The following is a 19,574-nucleotide window of genomic DNA, read 5'->3' as shown; positions in this document are numbered from 1 at the left end:
ATTACTAAGACCCCAAAAGCACAGGCAACAAAAGCAAAAATAGACAAATGAGATCATATTAAACTAAAGCACTCCTGTAAAGCAAAAGAAACAGTAAACAGAGTGAAGTGACAGCCTCTTGAATGAGAGAAAATATTTTCAAATTACTCACCCAACAGGGGACTAATATCCTGAAACTACAAGAAACTCAAACAACTCAACAGTAAAAAAAAAAAAATAACAATTCCATTAAAAACGAGCAAACGATCTTAATAGATATTTGTGAAAAGAAAATGACATATCTATGGCCAAAAGGTATATGAAAAAATGTTCAACATCACTATTATAGAAATGCAAAGAAAATTTGCAATGAGATACCATCTTACAGTAATAAGAATAGCTATTATTTAAATATAAAACAATAAGAGATCTTGCTGAGAATGTAGAGAAAAGGGAATGTTTGGTGGGAAACTAAATTAGTTCAGTCAAAGTGGAAAGCAGTTTGGAGATTATTCAAAGAACTAAAAACAAAACTATAATTCAACCCAGCAATTCCACTATTAGGTATCTACCAAAAGAAAAAAAAACACATCATTGTATCAAAATGATACCTGCACCAATGCATTTATCGCAACACTATTCACAATAACAAAATCATGGAATCAACCTAGGTGAATATCAACTGATGATTGAATAAAAATGTGGTATATATACACTATGGAATATAATGCATCTTCAAAAAGAATAAAATCGTGTCTTTTGCAGCAACATGGATGAAGCTGGAGATCATTATCCTAAGTGAAATATCTCAGAAAGAGGAAATCAAATACCACATGTTCTCACTTATAAATGGGAACCAAACAAAGAGCACATATGGACATAAAGATAAAATAATAGACACCAGGGACTCCAAAATGGGAGAGGTTGGGAGGTTGGTGAGGGTTGAAAAATTACCTATTGGGTACAATGTTCAATATTTGGATGATGGGTACACTAGAAACTCAAACCTCATCACTATGCAATACATTCATGTACAATACCTGCACATGTACCCCCTGGGTCTATAATTTTATGTTATTTTAGTTTATTTTTGAGACAGGGTCTCACTCTGTCACCCAGTCTAGAGTGCAACATGCCTATCTTGGCTCAAACTCCTGGACTCAAGTGATCCTCCTGCCTCAGCCTTCCAAGCAACTGGGACCACAGATACACTCCACAATGCCTGGCAATTTTTTTTGTATCTTTCGTAGAGATGGGGTTTCACTATGTTGCCCAGGCTGGTGTCAAACTCCTGAGCTCAAGCAATCCGACTTGAAATGAAATGCATCTTCAAACAAGGAGTATTTTTTAAAGTAATCATAATACCAAGAGATTATAAAGATTAAATTTTTAAAAAAGATTTAAAAGGAGCTTAGTAAGTTAAATTATGAGCACATCTGGGAGCCTTGACCTCCCAAAGTTCTGAGATTACAGGTGTGAGCCACCACATTGGCCATGGATCCGTAATTTAGAAAAATAAAAAATACACAGACACATGGATGCACTATTTTTCTCAGTGAAAAAAAAAATGCATTCCTATGGACTGAGGGAAGCCTTTAGATGTTGAGAAAAACATTGAAGACCTCAAGATAACCCTCACCCATGACAAACACTCTAACTCTACAATTAAAATTCACCCTATAGAATTTTTCTTTCTTTCAAGTAGTTGTTCAACTTCTTTGTCCTCAAGTTCTTAAAAACTACAAGTATGAGAAAGCACAATTGTTCCACAGAGAGTGAATGGTAGGATAGATGAGAAGAGATGTAATGAAATGCGGCTTCAAACAAGGAGTATTTTTAAAGTAATCATAATACCAAGAGATTGTAAAGATTACATTTCAAAAATAGATTTAAAAGGAACTTAATTAAATTATAAGCACAAAATTCTGAACAGCATACATTATGAAATTAAACTCACCTGAAGTTCATTACTTTCTCGAGTCCTCAAATGTCATCTTCCTAAAGACAGGGTTTGTTTCTTGTTAGATCTATGTAAAAACATGGTATGTAGGCAGAGAGAAACTAAAACTGCCTTTTCATTTCTGGCTGCTGCTGAGTTACCGCTGTGCTTGCATGACATTTACAAGCCATATTAGTGAGGTCACCCTCACTATACTAGATTCTCTTTTATACATTATTGCCCTGGATAATTGTGCTGGAAATTGCCATCAAATGCCTTTTCTGCTATGATACTAAATAATTTGACATTAGTAAAACAATCCTGGTGCCAAGCAACATGCATCAGAGTGTAGATTTTGGAGTATGACAGACTGTATTCGCATACTGTTTTTTTGCTATTTTACTCCTTGGTATGTAAGACTTTGGAGAATTTACCTGAAACTGATGCCTCATCTATGAAATGCAGGTGACAATACAAACACATTGCACATAATACAACAGGATGTGTATGTTACATTTCTAACAGTTTCTGGCAGGTAGCTCGGCTAGTGGTTAGGAGCAGAGTCTGAGCTATGATACCTGGATTGTAATCTCAGTTCTGCCAGTTACTAGCTGTATGCAAAAGAAAACAAATACAATTTCTGCTTTAGATTTCTCATTTGTAAAGTAAGGACAGTGTGACTTTTTTATGGTCATTATGAAGATTGCATGAGTAAATGTGTGAAAAATGCTTAGAACAGACAAATATTGATTAATTAATAAAAATTGTTCAGAAATTTAGTGACATATTTGGGAATCCAAAAACAATTAAGAAGAAAGATTTAATTCTGTCAATTCATAATACAAAAATCGTATATTAATATATGTTATATATTAATACATGTGAATTTACATAATTAGTATACATTCATATATATTCAATCTATATATATTCATATATAGTATATGAGTATATATATATGAATATATATATGAATTCACAGTCAGAATATAGATATACATACCCACATATTTATGTGTATGACACTGTGTATATATATATTGTGTGTGTGTGTGTGTGTGTGTGTGTGTGTGTGTGTGTGCGCGCGCCAGAGGTAAAGAGTTGAAAATGAAGAAGACATATGCAACCACAGTCATTATGCAAATATTTTTAGGTATATTCCAGAACTAGGAATATAGGCCTTTAATTTACTTTTTCTGTTAACTACGTTCAGCTAGGGTACTGTCCATTTTATCTTATACATCCTTAACATTTTTATATAATGAAAGTTGTAATATAAAGTCTGTCAAAGTAGCACTCAATAGCCTTTTTTTATTTTTTAATTGACAAAATCATATGTTTTTATCAAGAAAAGCATGATACTTTGAAGTATATGTACATTATGGAATGACTAAATCTAGCTAACTAACATATACATTACCCCACATAGTTATCATTTTTGAGGTAACAACACATAAAAATTCACTCCCTTAGCATTTTTCAAAGATATAACATATTGTTAACTACAGTCAGAGAGAAGGAATATGTTCAAGAGATGTACACTAAATAATTTTGAACATTAAAGCAATAAAGAACACAGAAGTTGCGTCTTAAATGAAGACAGGTAGTTAAAAATGTAACAGTGAAAATTAAATACATTTAGTGCTTCATATGCTCTCACAGGTTACCATCTGTAGAGTACTTTCCATGTGCCGGGTTCAGGATGCACACAATATCACTTAGTCTTCAAAATGACTTCATGAGGTTGGTCTAATAGCATTGTTCTTTTAAAGGAAGGGAACTAGGGGCTCACAGGATGTTTCCTCTAAATTGTTGGACTGTATTTTGCTATTATTTTTAGAGTTTTCACCACTCTCTCCCTTCGATTTTTTCATGTTCTGACCTATTTGCCAGAATGTGACTCCCAGTCATAGATACATCTAGGCTATATCTTTCCGGTTTGGTTTGACACTACTATTTACATTGTTCCACAGTTGCATCTGCCAATAGAATGGGCAATTAGGTGACATTAACCTTGTGGCCCTTTGTTTTTAGTTCAAAATAGTTCAATATACTCCACATAGATTGTCTTCCATATGAAGGCAGGTATGGTATATAGTTTTTCTTCATCAGTGTTACCATGATACATATGTATGTTCATCCATACCTAAAAGTTTTCCTATGTAACATATATATATAATATATATGTATATATATAATATATGTATATATATAATATATATGTGTATATATATATAATATATATGTGTATATATATACATATATATGTTTAAGCATATATATTTACGTTGGTGAAAATGTAATTGTGGTTTCAGACTGTAAATTTCAAATCATTATAGCTGATTCAGACACATCTTTATTAATCAAAATAGGAACAATTACAATCAACACATTTTTGCCAATGAGATATTAGTTTGTTTATTCCTGTAGCGTAAAAATCCATGTTTCCGGATTCGACAAACTCTTGGAAAGCATTTTTCATTATCCTGCTGGTTGTGGAATTATTTTCCCTGTAAAAAGTTGTTGAGACGCTTGGAGAAGTGGTAGTTGGTTGGTGAGTGGTCAGGTGAATATGGCTGATGAGGCAAAACTTCATAGCCCAATTCCTTCAACTTTTTAATTTTTATTTTATTTTACTTTAAGTTCTGGGATACACGTGCAGAATGTGCAGGTTCCTAAACACAGGTATTCATGTGCCATGGTGGTTTGCTCTCCTCTCTTTACCCACCTCCATCCATGTAAGACATGACTTGCTCCTCCTTGCCTTCCTCCATGATTGTGAGGCCTCCTCAGCCAAGTGAACTGTAAGTCCAATTTTCTTTTGTAAATTGCCCAATTTTGGATATGTCTTTATCAGCAGCATGAAAATGGACAAATACAGTAAATTGGTACCAGTAGAGTGGAGCACTGGTGAAAAGATACCTGAAAATGTGGAAGCAACTTTGAATTTTCACCTCTTGTGGGAAAGACCTGATAAGAGGTACTTGAATCATGGGGGCAGGTCTTTCCCATGCTATTCTTATGATAGTATATAAGTATCAGGAGATCTGATGAGTTTCTAAAGGGGAGTTTCCCTGCACAGCCTCTCCTCTCTTTGCCTGCTACCATCCATATAAGACATGACTTGCTTCTCCTTGCCTTCCACCATAATTGTGAGGCCTCCCCAGCTACATGGAACTGTAAGTCCATATCATATAGCCAAAATATCCACTGTTCAATAAAAAAATTATTTAAAACAAGAATCTGAACAATATCTTTGGGATATATATTATGGAGAGTTCATATGCTTGACACAAAAACACAATCCATAAAACAAAAAATTGATAAATTGAACTTCATCAAAATTTAAAACTTTTATTCTCTGAAAAACCCTATTAAGAGTGGATGAGAAGACAAGCTAAAGTCTGACAGAAAATATTTGCAAGCCACATATTTCAGTGAATACTGCTATATAAAATACAGACCACTCAAAACTCAACTGTAAAGACCCAAACCATCCAAACCATCCATTTGAAAATGGGCAAAAGGCAAGAACAGATCTTTTGAGGAATATAGAGATGGCTAACAAGCACATGAAAAGGTGTTAAACACCTTTAGCCGTTTATGAAATGCAAATTAAAACTATAAAGAGATATGATTGCATACTTATCACAGTAGCTAAGATAACAATTAAAAAAGAAACATAAGGCCAATACCAAATACTGGCAAGGATATGAAGAAATTTAAACACACATGTAATGTTGGTGGTAGTGTAAGATGAAAACCACTTTGGAAAAATATTTGGTAGTTTCTTAAACACCTATACCTGCAATTTCCATATGACTAATCAGTCACACTCTTCAGCATTTATCTCAGAGAAATAAAAACATATACTTGTACAAAATCCTGTCCATGAATGGTCACAGCAATTTTATTTATAATTGCCAAAAACTGGAAACAGCCCAGTTGTCCTTCAATGGATAAATGGTTAAACAAACCATGGCACATTCATACCATGGAATACCAGTCAGCTCTAAGTAGGAATGAACTACTGATACACAACTTGAATGGACATTGAAAGAATTACGTTAAATAGAAAAAAAGGAAGGTCAATCTCAAAAGGCTACATCTGTTTCCACTTATATAACCTTCATAAAATAAGATTTTAGCAATGAGGTAGTGATTAGTGGTTGCCAGGCATTAAGTACTAGGAAGGGTAAGTTTGGGAAAAAAAAAAAAAAACAAGTGCATACAGCCCTAAAAGGCCAAGGTGAGGAATTCTTACGATGATGGCAATGTTCTATACTTTGTGTCAATTTCATAGCCTTGCTGTGATAGTATACTATAGTTTTCCAAGTTGTTACCATTGAGGCATATTGGTTAAAGCATACATGAGATCTCTGTATTATTTCTTATACCTGCATGTGAATCTATAATTATCTCTACATTTAACAATTTAATATAAAAGCATCAAAACAAAACAAGAAAAACAACAACAAAAACCACCATACCAAATTGAGAAGGAACAATTTTCTATGTAGCACCTTTAACAGCACAATTTCTCAGCTCTTTATACAAGGGATCCTCATATGTTAGGTTTGCACTTGGCCCCACAAATTATGTAGCTGGTAATATTTAAGGAAGATGTGTTTGTGTTTTATCCTACTTTTCTTAAACTTCCAAAAAATGTGTAAGACTGTAAGACTGCTAACTGTGACACCTTAGAAGGGATTTGATGTCGGCTATGTCTATCTTAAAGGATTTTCAGTTTCTGTTTTAGGTTTAAAGAGTAATCCTGCTCCAAATTGCAGTATTCTCCCCAATTCATTCACTTTCTTTTTCCTTCAGATGTCTTTCTCTCTCTCTGTCTCTCTCTCTCCCTTTCTCTCTGTCTGTCTTGTCTCCTTTCCCATCACCAGGTTCCACAATTCCATTCTGAGTCATTTCACTAACACACCATGTAGAGGTTCTCTTTCTAACCATTCCCCAGGAAATTGCTGTCTCTTCTGTTTCTACTTCCAAGAATCTATACCTTCTAACATAGAAAATGTTCAATATTCAGAGCTTACAAAAGCAAATATGCTTAAGGGACAAAATGAGCAATGAAACTGAATGAAATGAGCTGTGAATAAGAAGGAAGCTATCAGTAGGGATTATGTTGAATCTCCTTGCAAAGCTGGGGTCAGCAGTCTTTATCTCTATTTGACTGTAAGGTGGTATCGCCCAGGAGGATTTTTACAATATACTGATCCAGAAACAATTCAGGAACAACTAAATGAGAATCGTTGTTATTAGAGTCAGGGCATAGTATTTTTTTAAAGTTATCCAAGAGAGCAGATGCGCAGGTAAGGTTAGAAAATCATAATCAATTGTTCTTAAATGTAAATGAGCATAAGAACTACCTGAAAGGGTTTTATAAATGAAGACTACCCTGACAATTTCTCAGGAAATTCTAAGTGAAAAAATTGTAATTCTCAGAAACCCTCATTTTAGCAATGCCTCCCCACTATTACACATGCTGGGTCATTTAGATTCAAAGGGTTTATCGATGAAAATCTCAGATTCACTGTTTGAGATTTTAAACACATCTTTTCTAGCATAATATTGAATAAGTATTCTGCATTACCCTACTCTGATATATTTGCATTTTAATGAGGTTAAAGTTCTAATAAGCCTCCTAAATGGTGGGTATATAGGTGGAGATGATAGACTGTAATATGAGTTTTGATAGTGGGTAGATGGACTGATCTTAGCTCTTTTAATTGTTATGTAACTGTATATAAGGTATGCTCTATTCTCAGGTTGTGAGACTCATCAAAAAGCTGGTATGAGGCTGGGCAGAGTGGCTCATGCCTGTAATCCCAGTACTTTGGGAGGTTGAGGCGGGCAGATCCCTTGAGGTCAGGATTTCGAGACCAGCCTGGTTAATACGGCAAAACCCTATCTCTACTAAAAACCCAAAAATTAGCCAGGTGTGGTGGCAGGTGCCTGTAATTCCAGCTACTTGGGAGGCTGAGGCAGGAGAATCGCTTGAACCCGGGAAGCGAAGGTTTCATTGAGCTGAGATTGTGCCACTGCACTCCAGCCTGGGCAACAGAGCAAGACTCCACCTCAAAAAAAAAAAAAAAAGAAAAAAAGAAAAAAAAGCTGTTATGAGATACAAATCTTGTATAACCTTATCAAGAGAATCATTTATCACTTACCTAATGCTTTAAGAAACAAAATTAAGTTCAGGAGGAAGATGGTATCTCCTGGGCAGGGTCATAGATGGCCTTCTTGTTTTGTATTGAGTACAACAGAGCAGCATGTTCAGATTGGCTCTTAAGTGAATAAAAAGCATAATAGGGTAAGAGGAACCACCAGGCATCTGGAACATGGGCAAATGCAGCACTTAAGTGTCTGTTCTTTCCCAGGTATATTGCTGGATATCATATTTAATTTCCTTTTATCATCAGACAACCATAAAAGAAATCCCACTTTATTTTTCTAAGATACAAGGAAACTCAACTTCAAAGTTTCCTTAAGCAATATGCTCAAGGTCACAAGTGTGATATTAACTGCAATCATAACAGTCCTAATAACACTATAACCCTCACATACTGAGGCATTATTCTGTTCAGCATTTTGTTTTACACAAACTGTCTCTTCTGTGCCTCACAACAACCCCAGTACGTCCTGTGAGAAAATAGATACATAAAGAGATTAAGAAATGTGCCTAAAGCCTCGTATTAGAAACAACTCTGCTGGGAGCTGAACATGGGAGTCTGTCTCCGGAGCCTCGTTACTAATTCCCTGCCTTAATCACAAAGCAGAGTTTGCATTTTTCTACAAGGCAAGGAAACCAAAGCTGTATTCATGACAAAGTAATAGGGACCACAGAGATTACAGGCAGAGAGAAACAGTTAGTGAATAAATGGAAATTTTCTTGCATTTCCACTTGCTCAGTGCTAACTCACAGTGGTTAAGCTACAAAAATACTCAATGGAATCAAAGTATAGTGGAAAAACGAGATTGGGAGGAAAAAAAGATCTCGTATTATTGTTTTGAGTGGGTGCTTTTGCGAATATTTTTCCTATTTTTGCTTATATTTTATGTTATTTTTTGAGGGGGGTAGTATTTGGAGGGGCTGTAATAAGAGAATGTATTACCAAATAATAAAAAGCAACTGAATCGGATGTTTTCAGGCACTGAAATGCTGGTGAAGAGGGTGACAACAATGTGATGTTAGAGAAACCTGTTCAACTCTAGGATTCTATAACCATCAGAAACTCAATGAACAGCAGTAGAAACACACCTGATCACTTAGTGAAAAAATGGTTGCTTTTGATTCTGAGTGGAAGTACAGGACGCATCTGGTCCCCATTTCAAATTACAACTATCATGGATGTTTTTCCTCAAGATGTTCAACTGTCCTGATCACCTTCAATTTACACAAGTCAATTAATAAATGTATTTACGAAGTTTCAATATGAGAAAAATATCCTTGACCAGAAAAAAATAAATAAAACAACCCTATTCGTGGGTAGGTGACTACACTGGGTACTTTCTCCTATGAGAGAAGCATACCTGAGTTCTCAGTGGATAAAGAAGAAAGCGAGTCACCAGACCAATTACTCACACCTGAGATGGATTTATGTGGGGAGAACACTTGGCCTGGTACTCAAGAAGACATAAATTTTACTCCTGCTTTTGCTAATTCCTAATTGTGTTATCTTAGCAAGTAGCTTTGATATTCTAAATTTATCTCCATCTATAGAATACAAAAGAACGGTTCTCAAACTTTTTGGTACTTTAAAATTCCACAACATATTTTTTAAAACCGTATATGCAGATTCCATTCATTCCTTTTAGGATGTGGGCAGGCCTCGAGTAAGACACAGGAATCTAAAACATCTTAAGAAATAAACTTCGATTATTCTTCTATTAAAGTTTTATGCTCATACTTTAAGAAACTGACACTGATGTCTTTCAAGATCATAACAATGATTATATGCATCACAGTTATTAAATATTTCTCATAAAAATTGTAGTCTGAAATTTTAATGTCAAAGATTTGTGAACCAAAGACACAGTCCCTAGGTTGCTGTCAGGGATCATGTTTATTCATAGATACCTTCCCAGGTTCTCAGGCTCCCTGTACCCTCTTCAAGGAATATAAGAATTAGCATTGGTCCTTTGATTCGTTTTAATAGATGTAGAAAATTTGAAATGGCTCATCAAGACCTTAGAGATATATTAAATTTTCAGTTCAAAATATGTTTAAATTATTTTAGAATGACTTGGTATTCTCAGCAGTTTTGCTTAAATGACAACATTGAAGTCAAACGAGAGAAAAAAATACATATACCTTTTCCCATCTCATTTCCTCCAGCTTGTAAATGTGCCTGATATTGTTTTATAGCATATCTACAATTAAACAAATTATGCATTTTATTTTAATTTAAGGATTAAGATTCAGTACTCTATTTAAATGAGTTTTGCAATGTTTCGAACTCATAGAGGTAAAAACCATTTAATTTGTCGTAATGCACTGAGGAAATGAAAAGCAACAATGCCTTTTGCTTTGCTTAGCACAGGGAGCCCTACTCAGTTTTCTGTTGTTACACTTGCTTGCCTGTCTTTGACTAAGGGGAGTTTATTCAACAGAATGGCATTGTCTAGGGACAATGGGAGGAAAAAATGTGTAGAAAGTCTTACAGATGAGAAATGTCTGCCAGCCTTTTCAAGTTAGAACTGAACTTTGGCAAAGATTTGTGAAATCCTTGCTTGTTATTTTCCATGTTTGTTGTGTGATATTTGCAGGCTTGAATTAACCGTTAACAGACATTTTGTTAAAAAATAAATTTTAAAAAACTGTAGGCTATTCATGCCTTGGTGAGCTGGACAGAGACCACATACCATTGTTACTTGGGCAACACTTCATCGCGCCATCTGAACAAGTTGGCTTCATATACAGCATTCTTATAAATGGCATTTTTCAATAAGCAGGCTTACCTCCAGATATTATAAAACTGAATGTGTAACTTCCAAGGTCTTTGAATCAATTGGCTGTTTTCTCACTGGGTATCTGTCATATAATACCTGAATTTAGAGTATGTCATAATATTACTCTAATGTTATTTTTGTATTGGTAATTAGGGTTAATTTATTAATTTGAGGAAATAAAATGGGAAATATAAACCACATTAAAATGTATAGTCAGAAGATGGCCAAAACAACTATGTACAAATACAGTACAAACCTATATTTAATCCATAACTCTGTGAATGCTCACACCCTAAACCCCACCACCATACTCATGATGGCTGCCTTCTTTGTGTCTCTGGAGAATTTCCTTTATAGCAGTACTAGAGCCAGTGTCACAGCGTATGTGGTTACTTGTATAGGATTTACTTAGTTACTTTTTAAGACTTCTCTTTTTGCATTAGATGGTTAGCAATTCATCATCAGTTAGCATGCCCATATTGTATTAATTTTACCACCTACCAAAATATTTGCTTGTAACATATATTCAGTAATATTTGTTGACCATAATTACACAATTTTCAAGTTAGATAGCATTGTAGATTGTGATACAGTTAACTCTTTCACTTGAGATGAGGAATTACTATTCAAAGAGGAATCCAATTTGCCTATGTTTACCTGAATGCAGTGGCGGGATCTCGGCTCACTGCAACCTCCGCCTCCCATGTTCAAGCAATTCTCATGCCTCAGCCTCCTGAGTACCTGGGATTACAGGCGCCTGCCACCACACCCAGCTAATTTCTTTCGTATTTTACTAGAGATGGGATTTCACCGTGTTGCCCAGGCTGGTCTCAAACTCTTGCACTCAGACAATCCACCTGCCTTGGCCTCCCAAAGTGCTAGGATTACAGGCATGAGCCAATGCACACAGCCTAGTAGTTAATTTATATGAGAATCCACATGGCTTGTAGTGTCTCTGCGTATAACACTCATACAGTTCTACAACTGGGTTTAGTCATTGTTTAGGTAAGCATGTAGTATTCCATCTTGTGAATTTTTATCTTTTTCTGTATTTATTGCCAATTTCTGGCTTTTTCTGAATAGTAACACTGAATTAAATAATTTTAATGTGAAAATTCCATTTGGTACAAGTACTAATATTGAAGAAAAACTTGCTCAAAATGCAAATGTATTTCTAAGCAAGCTGGTTCTTGATTATGGTTATGTCCCTTTGGAATATTCTAAATAGGATGTTTGTTTCTGGTCTTCAACCTTTCTCATCTCTTAATTAAATGAGATGGGGGGATTGGAGTGGCTGGATTTTTTAATTTCATTTTGTTTTTCCTTGTTATATATATTTTCTGTGTACTAGAACTACTGGTTGCTTAATTATACATCTGACTTAACTATCTTGAGGTATTTAAATATGTTTGAGACGTGGCATAAGAAATTAAACTGGTCTCTTTTATAATGTAGAACAAAGCAATAAATACAAAAACAAGATAAGAGCAATGGACAGAGAGAATAGAAGCAAATTCAGATGGCTTTGTGATAAATTGAATAACCACTTCATCTTTTTTATTAAAAAAAACCAAAATGATTTGTTCTGAAATTAAAACATAGTTATAAATACATTTTAAAAAATAAGAAAATGCACCTTCTAAAGGATCCAAGAGGGCAAGGTACTTGAGTGAAGACTTTTTTTTCTTGCTGTGAATCATATAAAATGAGAGAGAGAGAAAGAGATGAACCACCACGAGCTCAGAGGAAAAACGATAGCAAATACTTCGATAATGTTAAGATAACGTGAAGACAGCAATCAGTATGCTGGCATCAGGGATTGTAAAAAATACAACAAATGTCGCCATTTCTCTTATATACATTAACTATTATAAAAGAAATTTTCATGGAAGAGAAGAGATGCTGGGGAGGGGTAGGAGGAAAAAAACTAAACTTAATTAAGCACCTACCATGTGCAAAACTCTTCATATAAGGAAACAACACATGTTTTTTGTTTGTTTAAGCCTTCTAACACCCTTTTAAGTGAATAATATTTTGTTTGCTTTACAGTTGAGGAATTATATTTCCAATGAGATGACACAACTTTTTCCAATCTACACAGCAAATGTTAAAGGATTTGTAACCTGAAATGGCCTAACACACCTCTTTCTATTATACTATGTTACCTATAAAGAGATGAGAAATTATTAATATCATTGTTGAGCAACTGTATTTACTTCCTGAGTTGTGTTGCACATGTCATCACATTTTACTGTGGTATCAACATTAAGAATAAGTGTCATTTATCTCAACTTATAAATGAGAAAAAGGTTAAGTCTGTGTTTCCCAAATACTGATTGACAGAAGGGCGTTGCTTGTGGTAAAATTTTCCACATTTCGTATTTGTATTATAGAAAACAAGGCATTAAAAAATACATATAATGATAACATAGTGATTTTTCTCCCTGTGTTTTGAGAGTTACGACATTCTGTCCTTCTCATTTTTGAAATACTGGTAAAAAGATAGGAATTGTTACTGATTATACTTACTGTTTTAATGTAAACTTTTAAAGTTAGCAATTATAATATTTATTATTCCTTTTTATTTTATTCTGTATTCATTAACACACAATTGCAAAGAGAAATGGAAAAGGTTTTTTTAATTAGATATAGGTATAACATTTTAAAATTATAGGCTTTATTTGGCATTTTATGGAAAAACAAGAGATCTTTAAAACACCAATGAAACAATCAAGAGAACCATATTTCAAATTTTACGACAGAAACGATTGTACTAGCTCTCATATATTTTTCCAAATGCAATTTTACTCTTATTGGAGAAATGAGCACTTACTTTTCAATCTTTCTTTATTCCAATATCAAAGTTTCAAAACCTAGTAGGCTATTATATTTCTTATCCTTTCACTTTTTACAGGATGGCTTGAGAATAGAAAATTTTCTAATCTATATTAAAATTTCTTTTAAAGAAATAAGACATGTCTCTGTAAAACTGAATGACTCAGGAAAGACCTAGACCTCACAAAATCTATCAAAATATAAAAATAAAACCTTTTTAAACTTCTACAACTATTATACTTGCCTCATAAAGTGTCACTGTATTTCACCCTTGCACCTATAGTCTGTACACCACAAAAAGGCCATAACAGCTCATTTAAAACATAGATCGTGGAACCTCTCCCCTAAAATGTTCTTATGGCTTCTAATTTGATACAATATTCTCATCATGGTCCCTTTGTTGCCCAGGCTGGAGTGCAGTGGCAAGATCTCAGCTCACTGCAACCTCTGCCTCCCAGGCTCAAGCTATTCTGCTGCCGCAGCCTCCCCAGTAGCCGAGATTCCAGGCACGCACCACCACGCCCAGCTAATTTTTGTATTTTTAGTAGAGATGGGGTTTCCCCATGTTGTCCAGGTTGGTCTCGAATTCCTGACCTCAAGTAACCCGCCAGCCTCACCCTCCCAAAGTGCTCTGATTACAGGTGTGAGCCATGGCACACAGTCCCTATTGTGCGTTTCTTGGCATTATCTCCTACTACTCTACCAAAGTCTCACTCAGTAGCTTGTCTCTATGTCTGACACTCCCAAATACCTCCTCAGGGTCTTTCTATTCCTCTTTAGACTGCTAATCTGGGGTTGCAATGCCTTCAATATCAAATTTCTCACTTCTTTTTGGGCTTTTCTCAAATACCACCTTATCACAGAAGTGTATACTGATTATCTGATCTAAAATATCATCTCCACTCAGATGCCCTAATTCTATCATTCATCTCCATTTCTTTATTTGTTTTCCTAACATTTATTACTTCTTGACATTATTCCATACTGACCTGTGGCTATCTAAAATATCATCTCCTTTAAAGTAGAAATTTTATCTCTGATTTTCATGACTGCATATCCAAAATTTGGCACAAAGTAGAGGCTTAACAAAAAATGATGGAATTAATAAATGAAAAATTCACTTTCTCACTGGCCTCCTTCCTTCTTTGTCATAGCCCTGTAGTGAGAATTACACTGAAATTGGCTAAAAATGTTTTCTGTTTAAGCCCTGGCTCTGCCCTTTGCAGGCTAATTATGCTTGTGAACTAAGGAGAGTATTCAGTCTTCCTGAAATGAATGAGCCTTGCCTATCAACCAAGGAGAAAGACACTTGCCCTCCTTACCTCACAGGATTGCTATGAGGACAAAATGGGATAACAAAGGTAAAAAGGCAATGTAAATTTCTAAGCACAGTTCTTAAGGGATAAAATTAAAAGACGTGTCTGATAGCTTGGTTTTAGATTTAGTTTAACACCTTGTTAATTTAAATACATAGTTTAATACACTGCATAATTTTACTTAGGAGCAGTGCTCTTTTTAATACCAATTTTCTGGGTACAATTGAGAATAATTTTTTTTAGTGTAATTAATGGTCTATTTTGACATTTATATTCTAGTGTATTTAACGATGTTTGTGTATACGTGAGTGCCCACACCAACAATTCTTCTTTAGATGTTTTTTTTTGTTTGTTTCATGTCAGATACATCTAGTTTAATAACAAGCTGATGTAGTTAAAAACTTAAGGTTACATGCCAGCGAAATAGAGAGTAAATTTTTGTTGCATGAAGGAGTGTTCAGACAAGCTGTGGGTTTTTGAGATAGATATTTAACATTTTCAGAACATGAGTGTTGACAATTTATTCTTTCCTTCCAAATCACCAGACAGAAGTATTAATAAAATGGACAAAATTAAATAGTCTGGCTACTTAAGAACTATAAATTATCCTAATGAGAATGATGCAAGGATTTGAAATAAAGATAGGTCAGTAAATAGACACTTATATAAATAGATAGATATTGACATAGAGACATATTAGATATATTTCACGTTACTACATTATTCATGCTACCCGCATAAATAATTTAGGTGATACCCTAGTATAGAGGTATTAGCTATGACATCTGCATCTGACTAATCAGAGGTTTGCAATACAAATATGGATTTTTGTGTCACATACTAGATTTACCACAAAATATGTTCTTCAGCTAAATCCTAGGAAGCTGCTTTTTAATTATATACCCACAATAAACCACTGCACACTCAATTTTAAGGTACCAGCCATATATATATACACTATATATATATACACACACACACACACACAATATATATACACTATATATAGTGTATATATAGTATATATATAATGTATATATAATATATAGTATATATAGTGTATATATAGTATATATAATATATAGTATATATAGTGTATATATAGTATATATAATATATAGTATATATAGTGTATATATAGTATATATAATATATAGTATATATAGTGTATATATAGTATATAGTATATATAGTGTATATACATAGTAATATATCGTGTATATATTATATATACTATATATTAATATATATAGTATATATACTATATAATTTATATATAGTATATATACTATATAATTTATATATAGTATATATACTATATATAAATTATATAGTATATATACTATATATAAATTATATAGTATATATAAAATACTGCCTATGTAATCAGTATTTTTTGGTATTTTTCCTTTATATGAAGTCTGCCTTCTTATTCCCAATTTGTCTTGCTCCAAGTAAAAAGCAGTGGAATCACAAGCTTCTTAAAAAGAAGGTCTATTCACTCCCCAGTAATGGCAGTATTTTTTTTTATTTTTTCAGCTAGTATTAAAGCAAATTTGCTTTTTTCCTCATTCCTGTACTCTGTCTTTTATGTAGCAAACAGTATGCCAGAATGTGTCACCAAGTCTTCATGTGGGCAACTTATATCCTCTTCCTACCTGAATGTATGATAATATTGAAAATAGTAATGGTCAATTATTAGATGATTATTATTAGAATGATTGGAATGTAATCATTCTGATAGTCATCTAGTCAGCCTCCATGCAGAATGTCTGTGATATGATCTTTGTAGCAAAGATATTTTTTGGAATTTACTGTTTTCAGTTTTTTCTATGCTCTTGTAAATCATAATAAACTTTGATTTTATTTTCTCTTAAAAACTAAAGGTTTTGAATTTGACTTGTATTTTTAATGATTACAGACATCTCGGGACATCTCTTGGAGGTGGTAAGAAGAAGAAACTTGAGCCTTAATCATGAGAAAAGAGATATCAGACCATTAAAGTCTAATTGTCAAATGGCAAAATCAAAATTCCATCCAAATATCAAATGTATACATATCAAAGATTTTATTCAAGTTATCAATTTAAAAATGAACAGTAATATGTTACTAATAGTTCAAAGAGCACTTGGAAAGCTAAGTGGTTACAGAATTTTTAATTTTTTAAAATTTTTTATTTCAATAGGTTTTGGGGAACAGGTGGTATTTGGTTACATGAATAAATTCTTTAGTGGTGATTTATGAGATTTTGGCACACCCCTCACCCAAGCAGTGTAGACTTTATCCAATGGCTTCTTTCATCCCTCAGCCCCCTCCCACCCTTTCCCCAAGTCCCCAAAGTCCATTGTAGTGTTCTTATGCCTTTGTGTCTTCATACCTTAGCTCCCTCTTATAAGTGAGAGCACACAATGTTTGATTCTCCATTTCTTCACTTAGAATAGTGGTGTTCAATTCCGTCCAAGTTGCTGTGAATGCCATTCTTTCATTATTTTTTATGACTGAGTAGTATTCCATGGTGTGTGTGTGTGTGTGTGTGTGTGTATCACATTTTCATATACACTCATTCATTGATGGGCATTTGGGCTGTTTCCGTATATTTGTGATTGCTAATTGTGCTGCTAGAAACATTCATGTGCAAGTACCCTTTTCATATAATGACTTCTTATCCTCTGGGTAGATACCCATGAGTGGGGATGCTGGATCAAATGGCAGATCTACTTTTAGTTCTTTAAGGAATCTCCATACTGTTTTCCATAGTGGTCGTACTAGTTTATCTTCTCACAAACAGTATAAAACTGTTCCATTTTCACCACATCCACGCCAACATCTACTATTTTGGGATTTTTTTTTTAATGGCCATTCTTGCAGAAGTGAGATGGTATCACATTTTGGTTTTGACTTGCATTTCCCTGATAATTAGTAATTTTGAGTACTTTTTCATACGTTTGTTGGCCATTTGTGTATCCTCTTTTGAGAATTGTCTATTCGTGTCCTTAGCCCACTTTTTAAAGGGATTGTTTGGTTTTTTTCTTGCTGATTAGTTTGAGTTCCTTGTAGACTGTAGATGTTAGTCCTTGGTCAGATGTATAGATTGTGAAGAATTTCTCCCACTCTGGGGGTTATAAATTCTTATTATTTCTTTTGTTGTGCAGAAGCTTTTTAGTTTAATTCAGTCACACCTATTTACCTGTTTTTTTTGCATTTGCTTTTGAGTACTTGCTCATGAAGTCTTTGCCTAAGCCAATGTCTAAAAGGGTTTTCACAATGTTATCTTCTAGAATTTTTATGGTTTCAGATCTTATATTTAAGTCTTTGATTCATCCTGAGTTGATTTTTGTGTAAGGTGATAGATGAGTATCCAGTTTCATTCTTCTAAATGTAGCTTTCCAATTATCCCAGCACCAATTGTTGAATAGGGTATCCTTTCCCTACTCTTTGTTTTTGTTTGCTTTGATGAAGATCAGTTGACTGTAAGTATTTAGCTTTATTTCTAGGTTCTCTATTCTGTTGCATTGATGTATATGCCTATTTTTATACCAGTACCATGCTGACTATGATATTATAATATAGTTTGAAGTCGGGTAATGTGATGCCTCCAAATTTGTTCTTTTTTCTTAGTCTTGCATTGGTTATGCAGGTTCTTTTTTGGTTCCATATGCATTTTGGGATTTTTTTTTATGTTCTCTGAAGAATGATGGTGGTATTTTGATGGGCATTGCATTGAATTTGTAGATTGCTTTTGGCAGTATGGTCATTTTCACAGTATTGATTCTACCCATCAATGTTTTCATTTGTTTGTGTTGTCTATGATTTCTTTCAGCAGTGTTTTGTAGTTTCCCTTGTTGCAGTCTTTCATCTCCTTCATTAAGTATATTTCTAAGTATTTGTTTTGCAGTTATTATAAAAGGTATTGTGTTCTTGATTTGATTCTCAGCTTGGTCTCTGTTGGTATATAGCAGAGCTACTAGTTGGTGTATGTTAATTATTGTATCCTTAAACTTTGCTGTATTTATTTACCTTTCATCCTCCTAAGTTCTAGGGTCCTTTTGGATGAGTCTTTAGGGTTTTCTACATATATAATTATGTCATAAGCAAAAAGCAACAGCTTGACTTCCTCTTTACCAATTTGGAAGCCCTTTATTTATTTGTCTTGTGTGATTGCTCTGGCTAGGACTTCCAGTACTGATTGCACGGAAGTGGTAAAAGTGTGCATCCTTGCCTTGTTCCATTTATCAGGGGAACTGCTTTCAAATTTTCCCCATTTAGTATAATGTTGGCTGTGTGTTTGTCATAGACGGCTTTTATTACATTAAGGTATGTCCTTTGTATGCCAATTTGGTTGAGCGTTTTAATCATAAAGACGTGCCGGATTTTGTCAAATGCTTTTTCCGTGTCTATTGAGATGATCATGTGAATTTTTTAAAAATTCTATTTATATGGTGTATCCCATTTATTGACTTGTGAATGTTAAACCATCCCTACATCCCTGTTATGAAACCCACTTAATAATCGCAGATTATCTTTTTGATATGCTGTTGGAT

Source organism: Pongo abelii, chromosome 9, assembly GCF_028885655.2.
Source record: "Pongo abelii isolate AG06213 chromosome 9, NHGRI_mPonAbe1-v2.0_pri, whole genome shotgun sequence".
NCBI lineage: Eukaryota > Metazoa > Chordata > Mammalia > Primates > Hominidae > Pongo > Pongo abelii.
The sequence above is the reverse complement of the archived record's forward strand: the minus strand, read 5'-3'. Positions refer to the sequence as shown.